This window comes from Mus musculus, chromosome 11 (assembly GCF_000001635.26).
Source record: "Mus musculus strain C57BL/6J chromosome 11, GRCm38.p6 C57BL/6J".
NCBI lineage: Eukaryota > Metazoa > Chordata > Mammalia > Rodentia > Muridae > Mus > Mus musculus.
Genome location: NC_000077.6, coordinates 62,923,375 through 62,939,935, shown reverse-complemented (window position 1 = coordinate 62,939,935; position 16,561 = coordinate 62,923,375). Strand labels below are relative to the sequence as shown.

The 16,561-nt window shown below is 44.0% G+C and overlaps 1 long non-coding RNA gene across 3 annotated transcripts; it reads right to left on the bottom strand.

The window, feature by feature from the left end:
- Window positions 1-345: 345 nt before the first annotated feature.
- Window positions 346-6,683, bottom strand: Gm36614. Of its 3 annotated transcripts, none has more exons than XR_001780233.1 (5): window positions 6,394-6,683; window positions 4,444-4,560; window positions 4,036-4,137; window positions 1,121-1,295; window positions 346-907 (listed from the first exon to the last, which is right to left on the bottom strand). It is a non-coding gene; the product is annotated as a predicted gene, 36614 (long non-coding RNA). The 3 variants fall into 3 exon arrangements; XR_388726.2 differs by having other exon boundaries at window positions 1,137-1,295; XR_001780232.1 differs by lacking the exon at window positions 4,444-4,560 and having other exon boundaries at window positions 1,137-1,295.
- Window positions 6,684-16,561: the final 9,878 nt, after the last annotated feature.

Here is a 16,561-nt window from a genome sequence, read left to right as displayed (position 1 = left end):
TTTTTTTAAGTTGCAAATATAACATCCTTTTAATGCTATTTTGAGATCTCTAATTATTTAAAATATTGACTCTAATGTGACTCTCTGTTTGCCCTCTTCGGTCATAAGCTATTTTATTTCCAGATAAAATTATATTAAAAGCTAACGTTTATTTTAAGATGTGTTGTGTGCCCTGTGCTAAATGCCTTACAAAGATTATCTTGATAGATGGTGACTCTATCAGAGGGCTGCAGAACCGAACTCCAAATCCCAGTCGGTTCTAAAGCCACCCTTCACCTTCCCACAACCCAGACAAAGCTCTACAAGACCTCACTCCACCTTGGGTGGAAAGCAGCTGAGGGCCATCATCTCTGGAACAGGACCGAGGTCATTTCTATCCTCTTGAAAGCCCAACTCCCTTCTGAGGAATCAGCTTCCACCCAGCCTGATGCCTAAAACTCTTTCTAGAAAGCCTCAAAACTGCCCCAAATAAAGACATCCATTACGTTTCTTTGTATGTGCTCCATTTAATGAGTGAAGCCTGCTGCAGCTGAAGGAATACGGGGGCTCACTTGGTCCATGTCGATTCAGGTACTAAAACACTGGAAATAACCAGAACTGTCTGGAGCATGGGAGCCATGGCAACCAAAGCCAAAAACTGAAAACCACAGTTCCTGGGGTTTGTGGCCTTTCAGACAAGTGTCTATTGAAATGAAATCCAGAGGAGAGCACGTGGGGACAGGGACACCAGAGTGGACACTGCCCTTGCTCACAAGCTCTTGGCTCTGACAACACACCTGGGAGGAGCTGCTTAGCAGAGGAAAAGGTTACCCTGGCTCCTGTGTCAGCCGAGTTTCAATCCATTATGTCAGTGAAGGTCTGTCGGTAGGCAACTCGGGCCAGGGCAGCAGGAGGATGGGGTGGTCAGCTTGTTCCCATGGTAACAGACATGAACAAGAGAAAGAAAACCAAAACGAAGAACAAGTAAAAATCTTCAAAGACCCAAACTACATGAGCACCTTCCACCATCCAGATCTCACCCACTAAAGCACCCCGACCATTAAATTAATACTATGTACAAGGAACCAGCTAGTCAAACCATGAACCCTCAGAAGGTATGGCAGATTCAAACTATACATACTCTAGCAAATACTCACTCCTCCTCACGGGCTCAGATGAGGCCTTAGTGTGGCGAGGATGCCACCCATACCCTCGCCAGGTACAGAGCTGAGTCTGGGATTTGTTTTAATGTGCAACAGCACAAACTGGAGTTTTCTTGATGGAGAATTTTCTGAGGCCAGGCTGGGAGCTGGGACCTGGAACCCAGAGAGCAACAGGGCAATCAACGCTTTCTCCACACCTTAAACCATGTGGGACCAGAGCTCTGCAAAATAGGGCTGGCTTCTCCCTACTGAACTAGAGGGAAAACAAGTCCCTTAATCTGCAAGCCTGTGCTGCCCCCTGATCCCCTAGGACAGTGGTTCTCAACCTTTCTAACATGGCGACCCTTTGATACAGTTCCTCCTTTTGTTGTGGTGACCTCCCAACCATAACATTATTTTGTTGCTGCTTCATAACTGTAATTTTGCTACTGTTGAGTCATAACGTTAATATCTGATATGCAGGATATCTGATATGGGACACGAAAAGGGATTGCAACCCACGGGTTGAGAATCACTACCCTAGAATAACTGGTCTTTGATCGTCTCACAAAAAAAACAACTGAAAAAAGCGCAGGCACCCAATAGGTGCCTGGACCATCAGTCAGGGAAGGTGCCAAGGAAGGAAATGAACTCTGCACAGGGACTGCTGGAACTGTGTGTGTACACAGAGACAAGTGTCATGCTATCTTCCCTCCACATCCACTCTGTTCTGTTTCTGGTCTCCAGCTTCCTGTCTTATGGAAAGATCGTGTTCAAGATAGTGGAACTTCCCACCCTTTCTTTGGCTTTCTCTAAAACACAGGCTTTGCTTTAGAGAACTAAATGCAGAAGGCTCTCAGCCACAGAGAATGTCACAGGGTGGAGTGCCTGTGTGTGTGGCCTTATTTGCAAACCGTTTTTAATAGAAAATAGACCTAAAAATGAGATCCTTAGGACAGTCCCAATAGAGGTCAGGGGGAACTTGAAAAGAGATGCAGCCGGCACAAAGAGAGGGCACAGAGTGATACATCTACAGAAACCTGAAGCAAGAGGAGGGCAGGGAACGGAGCCTCCCTTGGAGCCCTCAGAAGCCACCAAACCTGCAGATTTCAACAGTGAACTGCTTGCAGTGGGAGCAAGGCATTCTTGTTGTTTAAGATGCCCTGGTTGACAGTATGTAGTGTTGCACGCCTTTAGTTCCAGAACACGAGGAACAGAGGCAAAAGTCTAAGGTCAGCCTGATCTACATAGCAAGTTCCAGGACAGCTAGGGCTACCTAGTAAGACTCCATCGAAGATAGTCAGCTTGTAGCACATGGTACAATAGCCCCAGAAAACTGAGATCTTACCGAGGAAAGGCAACATTCTCAGAGTCCAGTCCATCTTTATCTTCCTAACTTCTGCTTTCCTAACTCTGTGCTCCACTGACAGGCAAGCAGCCGTGATATGGTGTCTCACAGCATCAACAGCTATACAATTCTCTGGTTTCAAGGCCTCTCTGGGAGAGGTGTTGGCAGTTTCTGAGGGCTGTGAGGGGGTCCTCTCTCCCCTGCCCCTCACTTTGCTTCTGGTGATTTTCTGGGGGAGTTCTGGTGTCTCTCAGTTTGTGGATGCATCACTGTGCCCTCAGCCTTTATCCTCACTGTATCTCTTTGATCCAAGTTTGCTCTGCCCTAGACTGGAGATCAAGTCAACTGATTTGAACTTGAAGTAGAGTTAGCTCTGTCATGCCACAGACTGAAATCAATAGAAAGATTTTCCTATATGACTAGAGAACTCACTGAATGTAACTGAGGTCCTGGGATACATGTTTAGAACATCATAACACACATACATACATATATATACACACACACACACACACACATACACACACATACATACACACACATACCCACACATACATACACACATACCCACACATACATGCACACACATACATACATACACATAAACAAATATATACACACATACACACACATACATACACACACATACACACATACGTACACATACACACATACATACATACATACACACATACATACACACACACATACATACATACATACACATATACTTACACACACACAACTACTACTATTACTACTACTACTACTACTACTACTACTACTACTACTCCTCTCTGGTGGCTATTCTTGGTTGTCAATTTAACTATATCTGGAATGAACTAAAACCCAAGCTACTAAGTATACTTGTGAGGGATTTTTGTCGATTGGATCATTTGAGGTGGGAAGACCCAGCTGAAATCTGAGCTAGTACCTTCTGGTGGCAGCCCATGGGAAGGACATGGAAGGAGAATGCTCTTGCTCTTTGTCTGCTTTCCTTCTCTCTCACTGGCCAGTGCATCACTGGCATTAGAGCCTTGAGATCCTGACATGTAGTCAAGACCAGCTGAGATCTCTAGTCTCATGGACCAAATGACTACTGAGTCCTAGTTTTTCCGTGGATTGATAGCCATTGTTAGAATAGTAGAGTCACAGACTGTAAGCCACTCTAATAAATCTCATTCATATAAATATATATGTAACCTATTTATATATAAATATATCCATTCTATTAGGTCTGTTTCTCTGGAAAAACAGCAAAGTCTAGAGAAACAACACACACACACACACATATATATACATATACATATACGTGTGTGTATATATCTGTATATATATGTGTGTGTGTATATATATGTGTGTGTGTGTGTGTGTATATATATGTGTGTGTGTGTGTGTATGTGTATATGTATATGTAGATAGATAGATAGATAGATAGATAGATAGCGAGAGAGAGAGAGTCTGAGCCCCCCCCCCCAATTGAGAACCAGGGTTCCATTACCAAGCAGGGGAAAGTAGACGCTGAGTGCTAGGCAGCCAATCAGGGAGATACCCAAATACACTCACCTAATGCATCCATGACATCACAGCATTGTTAAGTGCAAATCAATGTTCTAGATGCATCCATGAGGAAAATGTATAGACACCTGCATCCCTGGGACTTTGACTCTAGAGGAAAGAAAATAAGTCAGGAAGCTATGGTGGCCAGTTCAGGGCCTGCCATCTTATATGTTCTGAAGGTTTATGAAATGAATAAATAAACAGAAATAAGAAAAGTACAGATGGTGGGGGTAGATTATAGATCCCTAATACTCCATAGATTGGGACGTCAGTGAACAGGGAAGCAGCTGAATTCTGAGCCTCAGAGAGGTAACTGCGACTTCACTCTCAGTGGAGAGCCCGCTACCTTCAAATGTGTCATCATTCCTCAACAAACACACAAGAAACTGACTGTCAAAATGGATATGTGAAAACCTTATGTCAGTGATTCTTTTATGGAGTTAAAGCTGGATGTCTTTTCGATGCTGTTTTTCCATTCCCCCAACGAGCTTCTTGCCCAGCTTCCCCAGCGTGATGAGAACTGTGTCCACTCTGAGGAGGAAAGACAGGAGCATGAAGTCACCCGATTTTGCAATCTGGATCGTGCAACAGCCAAATGTATTCAGGTCCAAAGTGCTCCCTCCCTGAATGAGATCACAGATGCAACGAGTGCTTACAGCTCAGCTCGTAAGCTCTGGGGGGAGAGTTCTGGAACATAAGCTCCTGAGAGGCCCTGAGCCACCGAGAAAGTGTCCCACACCAATGTGAGGGAAGGGACACTGGCTTTAAGGCACATTTCCACCTTCTGAGTCCTCAGTGGTAATTGCTATCTTCACTAATCCACATATCCTTTTCTGAGCTATAATTTCTAGCCAAGACCATGAGGCCAAGAGGGTACAGCCTGAACCCTCTGACACTATGAGCCAAAATAAATATTTCCTGAAGTTGTTTCTGTCGGTTTTCGGTCACCACTTTGCAAAAGTAACTAAACTACCCAGTTACTGTTTCTACAACCTGGAAACTGGCCTCCATCCACCTCACACAATTACAGATCACATGAAGCCCTAAGGTGGAGACTTGACCCTGTCAGGAAAGTCCAAGAAGACTTCTCGTTAAAAAAAAAAGAAAAAATGACCACTCCTTCAAAGTTTAGGGGGCTGAGTAGAAGATCAGTTCAAAAGAAAATGAGAACCTTCCCAGGAGAAGGAATGGAGTGTGTGGAGGTCAGTGGTAAAGACAGCAAGCCAATAACTAACATCCCTCCATGGCCTCTGCATCAGCTCCTGCTTCCTGACCTGTTTGAGTTCCAGTCCTGACTTCCTTTGGTGATGAACAGCAATTTGGAAGTGTAAGCTGAATAAACCTTTTCCTCCCCAACTTACATCTTAGTCATGACATTTTGTGCATGAATAGAAATTCTGACCAAAACAGAAGCCTTTTCAAAATGTCATCTTCCACTTAACTTTAAAGATTTTAGACTTTTCTAAACTGTTCTGTGTATTTCTGGTGCATTTCTTTTTATTGTTGACTAGTATATCACATGGCTATACCAACGCTTGCTTATCCTTTCTCTTACTGGTCATAGAAGTGGCAAATTCAGGGGGCAGGGAGATGAAAATGATCAAGCTTAAAGAGCCAAGGACTCCATGAGATGAGGGATGTGCAAGGAAAATGAGCCAGGTCAAAGAAGCTCTACTACGGGGCTGCACAACAAGGTGGACTCTAGGAGTCTAGGGTCAAGTTCACCTTCTGTACAGAGAAGGTGTACAGAGTAAAAACGGCATCTCTGAGCCTGGATCACTTTCTCCTATTTCATAGCAACTACCACACCCATCCTTTGTCATCCCCTGTTGGCCAGAACTCTACTCCTACAACCCAAAGTATGGAATTTATAATTTTAGAGTTTTGTGTATTTGCCTGACTCCCAATGAATTTGCTGCTTGTAAAAATAAAAGCTGTTTGAGTTACTGCTGTCTGGAGTTGTATTTTCAAAGTCTGTAACTTTGTGTTGTGCATTTCTGTTATTTGTAAAGCATGAGCCTCATGAAAACCCTTTCCTGGGTGACAAACCACTAGCTTCTCATTGTACCTTCAGATGGCAAAACAAGGAAGGTCCCTCACTTAACGCTGCTACTTCCATTCTTGAGGGTTCCACCCTTGAGACCTAATTACTCCTCAAAGGTCTCACCCTCACCCTATGGGGCATTAGGATTTCAGCATATGGATTTAGAGAAGGCAAAGATGATTAGCAAACAGTATTTAAAACAACTGAGGAGGCCGGGCTGGGGAGAGGGCTCAGTTGATAAAGTACTTTCCGTGCAACCATCAGGACATGAGTTTGGATTTCCAGAAGCACAGTAGAAAAGCAGACGAGGTGATACCTACCTATAATCTTAGAACTGGGGAGGCAGAGACAGGAACACAGCTGGAGCTAGCGGGACAGCTAGTCTTGCCAAGTCAGTGAGCTTCCGGTTCAGAGAGAACGCAGTCTCAACAGAGTGAGTGATCAAATGATAGAGGATTCTGGAGAAGTGGCTCAGGAGACAAGAGCACCATCTGCTCTTCCAAAGGTCCTTGGTTTGATTCCAGCTTACAACCTTCTTGAACTCCAGTTCCAGGGCATTCGACACCCTCTTCTGGCTTCTGTAGGCACTGCATGCATGCGGTGCACAGACATACGGGCAAACACCCATACATAAAATAAAACCAAAGACATAAAGTAAAACGATGGAAGATAGCCAACATCAACCTCTAGTCTGCACACGCATGCACCTGTGCACACGTAAACACATATACAGGCATACATTTTTTCACACACACACACACACACACACACACACACACACACACACCCTAGGAGACTACTATAACCTAAGAAGTAAGTGTAGTAGAGGAAAATAACCCCGAACTGAGCCCTGGGACAATGCCCCTCCTTGCCACTTCCATGTCACTTTATCTAGCTCCAAACTCATCACCCTCAACCACATTCCGCCACCTCCCAGTCAGCCTCCCTGGTTCCACACGTACTCCCCTTCAGTCCGTTCTCCACCAAGAGGCCACAGTGTTCTTACCAAACTCGGGTCCCATCCTTCCTCTACCCAGAGGGCACCATGGAAAAAAACCCTAGATATGATACATCATACAGTGGAATATTTGAACTCTAAAAATAAATGTGGATATGTTCCAACATGCTTAAAACTTGAACTTGTCAACCTGACGTGAGTGAAACCAGTAACAGGAGAACCCATACTGTATTATTCAACGTTCATGCCATCTATGTGAAATGACTAGAACTGCAGGGACAGAAGGCAGATCGATGTTTGCCAAGGGCTGGGCAAGGCTTAGATAGACAATGACTGCTGATGGGGGTCAAGTTTCTAAAATTCCATCCCAGTGATAACTTCTCTATGAGTACTATTCAGACCACTTAATGGTACACATGGTGGCTCATGAATTATATCTCCATTTAGCCATTTGTAAGTGTCATCACAGCATCCTAAGGTATAAACAAAAGCCTACCTCTGCAAGGCCCCATGCTGCCCCTCCTAACTCTCTAGCTTCGAATCTCTACTCATCCAATCTGCCTCAGCTATTCCAGCCACCATTGTCCCCTTACTGTGACTCCTAGACACAACCTACATCTCCCCTTTGCTTGCCCCCAGTATGCCCAGTCTACAACTCTTCCTTGCTGTGCCTCTTGTGTGCACAACCCACACTTGGTCCTTTGCATGTGTTGTTTCTATTTTCTCTCTCATTCTCTGCAGATTTCACTATGTTGCCTCCCCCAAGTTTTCATCTCAAACCCATCCAGTCGCCTAGTCCAGATACTATACCTCCTCACTTCTCTCTCTCTCTCTCTCTCTCTCTCTCTCTCTCTCTCTCTCTGTGTGTGTGTGTGTGTGTGTGTGTGTGTGTGTGTGTGTGTGTGCGCGCGCACGCGCGCGCGCCCTCACCTTCTCCTCTCTATTTATTCCATTGCAGGTTTATTCACTTGCCCATAGTGTGTACCCACAATCAGATGATAAGTTAAATGAGATCGGGAGTTGCCCCGAGCAGTAACAGCCCCCACTCGAGACCTACATACATCATAGTTAAAGAATATCTCTGTGTTCTCCTTTGTAGAGAAGCTCAGATTTCTTAGATCTTTTATTTCTCCTTGCTTCTAACATTAATCTATATTACTTGTGTACTAGAATAAAAACTGTTTGCTGAGGCAGAAAGGATACCCACTACTGCTCCCATCAGATCCAGGAGGAGACTCCAGACACCTGAGCAGACCTTTCCCAAATCATGCCCCTCTCCTTTCTCTGTGCCCAGCCCTATGCTTAAAGGAATCCAATCAGGTTCTAGTTACAGGAGTTGAAAGAATTTTTTTGAGAGGAAGGAGTAGTTCACTTTAAATGGCTGAGTGGTTTTGCCTTGCTTTCTTTGCATCCATACAGGCCTTCAGTACTCTTCTGTGAATCTCAGAACTTTAAGAGAACCACACAGGAGGTGAACTTCAAAAACTTTGACCTAATATCCCTTTACAATGGCTCATCTCCAAGGAGCAGAGTTCCATGGAACATGTCGTAAGAACGTTGCCCTCATCAAACAGGACTCCTGGCAGTTCAGAACATGCCTCGTGCTCCCTCATTCAAGTTCCTAAAATTCTCTCCCTTCCCTGCCTGCAGAAATCACACTCTTGCTTCAGAACCCAGTCTGACGGTGACCTGTCTGTGAAACCTTCCCTGACCCGAATCAATGTCTTAAGTTTCAACAGAACTTTATTTACACCAATAACACTTCTGCCACCATCACTGCAGCAACCTTTGTTAGGATGCCTGTCTCCAGCACCAGACGGTGAGCCCCTTCTATGTAGCAGCAGTGCCTTTCTCTGTGTGGCATTCCACACACTCACAAATGCACTCTGATGTCCATCCTGTCTCTGGCAGGAAAGCTCTATGGTCCCCACCACCATTAAACAGCAAAAGCAGTGATTACTTATCTCTCGTGACTTCCCACATGCTCTCTCGAGAAGCCTGTGTGGTAAACTCTGTCTTAGTAAAGAAGAAGCAACTTGGCCCAGGGACAACTTGCTTGTGCTTTGTATACACTCCACTCTGTCTCCCTGGGCGTGGGAGGCAAAGACTATCAATGGAACACATCTGTAAAGCCAAGCTAAGCAATCTCAAGCTACCAATGACCAGAAGGGCGCATCTTTATTAAAGCCCTTGGCCCATACAGATTGGCACTTTTAGGAGGTGTTGCCTTGTTGGAGAAGTGTGTCACTGGGGGGGCAGGGGTTGAGGTCTCCTAATACTCAAGCTCCTCCCAGTGCAGAAGAGACCCTCCTCCTGGGGCTGCCTGCAGAACACATTCTCCTTCTGACTGCCTTTGGATCAAGAAGTAGAGTTCTCAGCTCCATCGCCAGTACCATGTCTGCCTGCATGCTGCCATGCTTCCCACCATGGTGATAATGGACTGAACCTCTGAACCTGAAAGCCAGCTCCAGTGAAATGTTTTCCTTTATAAGAGTTGCCTTGGTCATGGTGACTTTACACAGCAACGAAACCCTAAGTAAGACATATCCATCCCCCTTTAGTAAAATGTGGTTGGTCTAGTGATGTCCCCATTCCTCCTAAAGGCAAGAAGCTCATCAATCCCTTCTGGTCTATAGGCAGCTGCTGAGTATGGGGTATGAGGGACCAAGAAAGCAAAAGGAAGCAGAAATCCGAGAGACAGTCAGCAAGCTCTCCTTCCTTTGTTGTCATTGAGGCTGTTCTCAGGACCAACCCTAGGGAGCAATAAAGACTTGCTGATCTGCCTGAGAGGGAGTGGCCCTGCATGGGTGACTTCTTAGTCAAAGGAAGGCACAGATGTCTGTCTGGCAGAGATAAGACACTTCTCAGGAAGTGTGAGTCACCTTGGTCCATCTCTCAAAGCCTAGAGGTCTCACAACAGCATACCCTGTAGGCACAGGCAGGCCTTCCTCGTAACCCAGGGAACCTGTGTATTTCCTTTGGTGCCCTTTAACCTGAGAAGCCACCAGTCATGGAGAGTTTGCAACCACCCTCATCCATTCACGTCCGGCCTGACAGGCATAGCTCTCTGTTTCTTTATTTGTTTTACCTTTGCTTCCTCTGGAATGTTCCAGTCCCCTAAATCACCTTGAGCCAAGAATCTGAGCACTCCCAGTGTAGGAGCCAGCCTCAAGTTACTCAGCCCTGTGTGTGATTTCTGGACAGAAGAAACCAAACCAGAATATTGCTCCAAATTTCCAAAGAGTTGATAATCATATTTAATGAACCTCTCTGCATCTTAATTCTTCCACAAACCTAGCAGAGTGGGGTGCTGAGGGAGGGGTGAAGGGAGCAATTCTTGTGATTGGAATGATTTTAGCACCTTCATGGCCCCCCACACATTGCTTGCTCTCACCTGTTAGCTAGCTCTATTCCATCATCGCATGAACATGAATGCCATAGGCCATTATCATTCATTTACTCCAGGAGAGTAAAGCAGCTGAACAGATTTGTGCTAAATAATGGTAGATTATGCAAAGTCTTAGAAAAGATTAGGGGAAGGAAGAAACACAGAAGGTTCTATTTCACATATTGTAGGGTGTGGCCAAGTACAGGGACTTTCAGAAATTAGAAGGGAGAATTTGTCAGCAAAAGTCAAGTCAGTAGAAGTCAATTAATGCATCTGTGATTTTCCAGGCTGGAATTTGAAGCACTGTCTTTCTTGAGATCTCTCTTTCTCATTAATAAAAATCAGCAAACAAAAACTTTATTTGCCCCAATAGAGGGGAATGCCAGGGCCAAGAAGCGGGAGTGGGTGGGTAGGGGAGCAGGGTGGAGGGAGGGTATAGGGAACTTTCAGGATAGCATTTGAAATGTATATAAAGAAAATATCTAATAATAAATAAATAAATAATAATTTTAAAAAAGAAATAAAAAATCAGCAAACAAAACCTCAAGAACAGTGGCAATATCTTTCTGGTGGGCACTGAAAAGCACAAGTAATTCTGATATTTGGAATGGGGCTTTGGAGGTAATTCGGCCGTAAGATTGAAGCCTTATGAACAGGTGAAGAGGTCAGAGCAAGTGTGTGCATGCTTTATTTCTCTCTCTACCTCAGGGGAAAATGACTACCTGCAAAGACAGGAGACTCTCCAGACTCACCAGACTCTGCCTTTTCGGTTCACAGCTTCCAGACTGTAAGAAGCAAAGGTCTGCTATTTAAGTCAGTCAGTGTATTCCGTTACACTAGCCCAAACAGATAAAGATGCTAGCCTAAGAATGTCATGACGCTAATTCTTTACTACATTTCATACATTCTTTTTCATTAAAACGTTGTTTTATTTTATGTGCATTGGTGGTTTTCGTGCATGTATATCTGTGCACCATGCATATACCTGGTGCAGAAGGAGGCTAGAACTGGGCATCGGATCTCCAGGAAATGGAGTTGTGAGCCACAACATGGGTGGGGTCAAATCCAGGTTCTCAGATAGTGCTCTTAACCACTGAACTCTCTCCAGCCCCATATTTCACACATTTTTAAACAGAAGTATCTTTTCTCTAGTAATTATTAAAACCTAGATGGTTTGGACTTGCAAACTTTATATGCCCCAGTACAGGGGAACGCCAGGGCCAAAAAGGGGGAGTGGGTAGGTAGGGGATTGGTGGGGTGGGTATGGGGGAACCTTTGAGATAGCATTGAAAATGTAAATGAGGAAAATACCTAATAAAAAAAAAACCTAGATGGTTAAACCTAAATTTTAGGTACAAATTATACTAAGGCTGACATGCATCGGGTGAAAGAGATCCATCTCAAGAGCCATTCCCTCATTTACTTGCTACTCTTTGTACTACTTACATTTTGTTCTGCTGACACTTATTGCAGCCCCCAACATAGAAATAGACCAAAGGCCCAGAAATATAATCCAATGTAGAATAAAAAATTGTAAATGTAGTTTATTTCCTCAGAGATGAGATGAGAGCCATAAGCAAGCTGTATGAATACATGGCTTGGGCTGAGCCCAGTGCATTTCCTTCTCTGTTCTATCATCTCTAGGCCTGCAAGCTTCTAGCCTCTGAACAATCTAATCTTCTGCAAACCTGAGTCTTGAATGCTTCAGCTTCCAGCCATTTTCTGTTAAGCTATGCTTAGAATTAGCCTCCAAGATGTACTACGGAATAAGCTCACCTTTTCTAGTTCTTTCTGAATTCTCACTGGCTGATTCAACTCAGCTGTTCTGGCTCAAACTCCTCTCCAAGCTGACTGATTCAAACTGGCTTCTCTCCAGTTCTGACTGAATTGCTCTGCTTGGCCTCTACCTAACCCTGGCAATCTGTTCTAATCTTCTGGCTTCTCATTCTCTACCTCATTCTGTCTTCACCTGCAACCTGTCTCTGTAAAACGTTCCTGGTAAAACTCTCTCTCTCTCTCTCTCTCTCTCTCTCTCTCTCTCTCTCTCTCTCTCTCTTTCTCTCTCTCTCTTTCTCTCTCTCTCTTTCTCTCTCCTGCTCTCTTAAGTCACCTCTCTCTCCAGTCCTTGTGAGAGTCATTCTGTCAAATCTTTCCTTGATTCATCACATTGCCTGCCCCTCAATTAAACATCACTTTCAAGCATGGCTGTTTCCTTTTACAAAATACATTGCTTGGGATTAAAGATGTGTACTAAGGGAGCAATCTGTATCCCAGCCAAAGGGATTAAAGATGTTTACTAAGGGAGTGTGTGTATTCCAGTCCAAGGGATTAAAGGTGTGTACTAAGGGTGTGTCTGCATTCCAGCCAGATCATGTAAGACCTAGAAGGTCTTTGGATGTGATCCCTTGCCAAAGCAGTCATGTTACTGGATTAAAAATTCCTCTATAAAAAACAGCTATGAAAATGGTGACATCAAATACATCTGGAATAATGTAATAAATGTAACAAAATCTGAAGTACATACTAACTGACCCTGTAAGCATGGCCTCAATAAGAATACAGACTGAAAATCTATTTGTCTGTGACTATCAAGAATGTAAATTATTTTTCTACACACTGCCAAAAAAAAAAAAAAGAAATGTGTGGTTGGAATTACAATTTATGTCTTAGAGTCTAATTTCTTTAGAACTCTAATCCATGACAGACTCCAGAGGTTTAATGGTTTAGAATAAAATGTTAAGTCACTTATGGGAAATCAGTTAATTTTTTACACTTTCCAAAAACAAACAAAACAAAACAAACAAACAAACAAAAACCTCCATCTTTTTCACTAAAGGTAAAGAAGAAAGTAAAACACAAAGACATAAACTAAGTGATATTTGAATAGCAAAACAGGTCACATTGTTTCTTTGGTTTTTAAATTATGCATATAAATGTTTTGCCTGTATACATGTGCATGTCTGGTGTAAGAGGAGATCAGAAAAGGGCATTGGAATCCCCGGGAACTGGATTTCAGACGGTTGTGAGCTGCCATGTAAGTGCTGGGAATCGAACCTGAGTCCTCTAGAAAAGCAGCCAGTGATCTACACTGCTGAGACACCTCTCTAGTTCTCACACTGTTTCTGAGATGCTGAGGTGGGGGATATTCCAAATAACAAGTATAAGGCTTAGAATAAAACCCAGAGGTTTATTTTTATCAGTAATTTTTAATCATCTGCTACTGTTAGACACCGTAATATACAGCATGTAAAAGCAGTTACTGCTGAGATTTTTAAAATTTTTTTTACATTTGTAATTTGTCTAAGCAAATGTGGTTCTCAGCCAGGGAACAGTTCTACCCAAAAGGGTTGTCTGACAATGTGTGGTATTGATTTTTGCTTGTTACTTCTGGGGGTGGGGGTGATGGGTAAGACAGAGCTACTGGTACTAGGGAAGTTAAGGAAGCTGCTGAAATCAAGGACCCCCACCCCCACTGTCATGAGTCGACTGTGCTGGCTACAGGAGGCCTAAAGGAAGGACAGGGAAGAAGACAGCAGAAGGGGCAGGAGAGAGGAGGGGAGAAGGAAGATAAAAGCCCGAGGGCTTTTTTTCCTTGCTGTCTATGCTGTTGACGATACACTGATGCTGGGTCAGCAATTGTCGTCTGACCTATGATGCTCTCAACCCACCCTCAAACCTATGCAAGACAAGGACTTGAAAGGAATATAAGGATCATTTCGTCTGAATTTATTCTGATTCACTGATCCATTCTTTCTTTCTCTTTCCCTCCCCCATGCCCTGCCCCCCTACCTCTGCCAAACAGAGTTCCTGCCTCTATTTAAGTGAAATTTCCACCCTCTGACAGACAAATGATTGCCAAGACATTGGATAGATTCTGGAATGTGGTGCCCAGGCAACTGAACCTCAAGTGCTCATAGAGAGTGTCCTGCACATCTCCCAGGGGTTAGTGAGCTGCTGTGGGCTTATGCTCCAATGATGCATAGAGAGGAGCAGAAACAACGGACAGCCGTCAGGCATGAGGTCTGACTGCCAGGGATCTGGCAGCACCGACCTACAACATCCCTACAGCTGATGCCTCCCTCTCACTCCCGCTCACTCCACCTATTGTGGTTTGAATGTAAAATGTCCCCAAGCCCAGGACCTCAATGCTTGACCTCAGTGGGTGTAGATATTTTGAATCCTTAGGAAGCCTGGCTGGCTGAGGTAGAGCGATGGGGTAGGCCTTTGATGGTTCTAGCTCAACCTCTGATGCCAGCATCCTCTACTTCAAACTACAAACGGAGTCTTTCCACCATGCCTTCCCAGGTAGGATAGACTAAACTCTCTGAAAAGAGCCCAGATGAATTCCTTTTTCTCCCTTATATTGTCTTTGCTGGGCAATTTGTCACAGTGGCATAACTACGCCAACCTTTGTTTTCTCAATATTTCTGCAAGAGACACAGTAGATGTTGAAGAATGCTAGACCTGAAATTAAGGGGAAGAAAATTAGGAAAATATTTGAAATGACTAAGTGAACTTGCTTGGCAAGGTTATATGTTCTATCATCAGGTGAAACTGAAACCAGAATGAACTGGAATGAACTGGAATGAGCCAGAATGAAGATGCTAACAATGACATAATTATGATGAGCACAGCTCTCCTTGTGGTAAGCCAAACACAAGCTTTGAAAATGGAACTCCTTTCATACACACTAATCTGCTTTTTATCTGTGGATTGGTCAAAGCTCAGAAGAGGAAGTGCTCACACCGAGGCTCTAGCATCATATTAAAATCTCAACCCTGAGGACAGCCACTCCTGCTTTGACTTTGGTCCTAACTAGAATATGAACACATGCTCTACGGCTGTGCCAGGAGCATGCTGGCCTCAGAGATGTTTGGAGGCCATTGAGAACAAACATCTGGAATTCAGAACATCGCCTTGGAACAGACAGCTTGGGCGTTGGGGTCTTTAGGAACACAAGAATTTTCTTCACAGGAAGCAGTGTGGGAGCAGGAACTGGAAAGAGGAGATAGCTACAAGAAGTTGGAGTTCTGAGGACCCATGGATCCCTCTCAATGGGAGAAAACAGGCCATCTCAGATCCAGTCTTAAGTTGCCCATGCAGATGCAAGTTCCCAGAGAGCAACTAGGAAATGTCTCCATGGGGCAGCTTAGCCAGAAGCAGGGCAGAGCAAGGGCTTCACTGTGGATGCTTTAAAGCTGTTCAACTCTTAGTCCCAAAGGAAGCTCACACCCACTTGAAACCAGACGTCGACAGAGTCCGTGGAACATTAGAGATAAGAAGTGCTTGTAGACCCATCCAGCAGAGAAACCACATTCTGAAGACAAGGACTTGGACACCCAGGACTTGGAAACATCCCCTGCCTGTAGTTACCAAGTTAGAATCAGAGATAAAACTCTTTAGTGTTCTAATTCCCAGTCTGCTTTCCTCCATTGCTAGTATAATTACGTTTTAATGGGATCTAGCGTGACATCGTGATATTGGTATATAATGGTTAGTGGGGGCGGTTGGCACAGGCCACCACCCTAAAAAGCTATCATTTCTTTGCATCACGAACATTCAAAATCCCCTGTGTTATTGTGAAATTAACTGCTGTCAGCCATACTTACTCTACTGTCCTACAGGACATGCTAAGCTATTCCTCCAACCCACTTAAGACCCTCGGCAAACTGTTTCACTTGACTTCTTGATCATCTTCCCTGAGCTTTCTCCAGGTGACAGTAGGTCACACAGAGAAATGAAAAGATGGCAGAGTGTTTCCAAAGGTCACCAATTGTGTGTGCACCTGCCTGCAGGAGGGCTTAAGTCACTCAAATACCACAGAGAGGAGACCCCAGATGTTCATACGTTATTAAAATGTTGAGCATTGACTTGTAAATGTGAACTTCTTCATCTTTCGATACATATTAAAACTTGAACACCCTAAGACAGAAAAATTAACAGATAACATCGCAAAATTTATTTTAACACGTTGGCTTAGTATAAAATGATCCTAAGATACATTTTATGGGCTTAACGGGGTAAAGTTTGTCTTTCTTTGCTTGGAGTTGCTTCTCTCATCCCTCTGAACAGGGGACCCTTCTGTCTCATCTCTCCCAGAACTTTGGTGTCCTCTTCAATCAAATGAAAGATGGAGACGAAG